The sequence below is a fragment of the Oryctolagus cuniculus genome, chromosome 6 (assembly GCF_964237555.1).
Source record: "Oryctolagus cuniculus chromosome 6, mOryCun1.1, whole genome shotgun sequence".
Lineage (NCBI taxonomy): Eukaryota > Metazoa > Chordata > Mammalia > Lagomorpha > Leporidae > Oryctolagus > Oryctolagus cuniculus.
Genome location: NC_091437.1, coordinates 106,401,993 through 106,403,800, shown reverse-complemented (window position 1 = coordinate 106,403,800; position 1,808 = coordinate 106,401,993). Strand labels below are relative to the sequence as shown.

The 1,808-nt window shown below is 46.7% G+C and overlaps 1 pseudogene; it reads left to right on the top strand.

The window, feature by feature from the left end:
• The first annotated feature begins 405 nt into the window (after positions 1–405).
• LOC100346696 (10 kDa heat shock protein, mitochondrial pseudogene) lies at positions 406–714 on the top strand (annotated as a pseudogene).
• The last annotated feature ends 1,094 nt before the right edge of the window (positions 715–1,808 follow it).

Genomic DNA, 1,808 nt, shown 5'->3' with positions numbered 1-1,808 from the left:
TGGGCCATCTTCTACTGTTTTCCCAGGCCACAGCAGAGAGCTGGATTGGAAGTGGAGCAACTGGGACTAGAACCGGCGCCCATATGGGATGCCGGCGCCTCAGGCAGAGGATTAACCAAGTGAGCCATGGCACTGGGCCCCGCCATATTCTTCTACAAAGGAAAGCAGTTAGGACAGCACACCTGGCACAGAGTGAGCATTGAATTACTGTACTTAGTACTAATTCTGTACTTAGCAAATCAGAGAAGTTGTGGCTGTGCCAATTTCCAGTTAATGTTTATTAATCTTCCTATGCCTTGGTTTCCTCGTAGTAAAATAGACAAAACAGACGTGTTCTGAGGGTTGGGCTGTGGGTCTCTCCTTGTGGTGGAGCGAGAGCGCAGCGGGAGCTACGGCGTAGGGGCCATGGCAGGACAGGCATTTGGGAAGTTTCTTCTGCTCTTTGACCGGGTCTAGGTTGAGAGGAGCACTGCAGAAACAATAGCCAAAGGAGGCATTATGCTCCCTGAAAAATCTCAAGGAAAACTATTGCAAGCAGCAGTAGTAGCTGTTGGATCAGGTTCTAAAGGAAAGGGTGGAGAGATTCAACCAATTAGTGTGAAAGTTGGAGATAAAGTTCTTCTTCCAGAATATGGAGGCACTAAAGTACTTCTAGATGACAAGGGTTATTTTCTATTTAGAGATGGTGAGATTCTTAGAAAATATGTAGATTGAAATGTCTGTTGAAACGGCATCACATTCCACTGAAGTTCTGAAACCTTTCATCATGTAAATAATTCCCATGTCTCTTTTATAATAAACTAATGATATAGAAATAATAACACCCATTGTCTCCAAACTTTAGTTTCACTGTTCTGGTGTAAACACTTACAAATAAAATAAATCAATGAATAAAAAAGAGATAAAATAGCTGGAGCTAGGCTACAGAACTAAAGAAGGGATCGTGAGATAGTGCATGTGCATAGCAACTGGCAGCACTGGGCGACTGTCAGCCGTAATTCCTGCTTTCAACATCTTGCAGATGATCGTTCTACAATGTATGGCTTCATGATAGACTGTAGTCTCCTGGTGTGGTCTACGGACAGGAAGAGAATGAGGTTTTCCTTAGGAATGTGCCTTATCTTCCCATCTGTGCCTCTCTTCCTTTTAGATTTGGGTCCTCTCCTCTTTGGGCCCTTGAGATCCTTCCCTGCCACCCAAGACTCTGCCTCCTGTTGTCACCCAGACCTGTCCTCTCTGTAGCGCTTCATTGTTAAACTTCAAATTTAGAGAGCATGGTAGATTTGCATGCAGTTTTAAGAAATAACGTGGAGAGATCCTGCGTACCTAGTTCCTTCCAAGGGTAAGATGTTGTGTAGGCTGGCGCCGCGGCTCACTAGGCTAATTCTCCGCCTGCGGCCCCGGCACACCAGGTTCTAGTCCCTGTTGGGGCACCGGATTCTGTCCCGGTTGCCCCTCTTCCAGGCCAGCTCTCTGCTGTGCCCCAGGAGGGCAGTGGTGGATGGCCCAAGTGCTTGGGCCCTGCACCCCATGGGAGACCAGGAGAAGCACCTGGCTCCTGACTTCCGATCAGCGTGGTACGCCGGCCATAGCGGCCATTGGAGGGTGAACCAACGGCAAAGGAAGACCTTTCTCTCTGTCTGTCTCTCTCTCTCACTATCCACTCTGCCTGTCAAAAAAATAAGAAAAAAAGATGTTGTGTAAATATAGTACATATCCATAATCAGGATACTGGCATTGATACAGTCCACCTTATTCAGATTTCCCGTTTAGCGTGCAGCTATTTGCATGCGTGTGCATTTAATCCT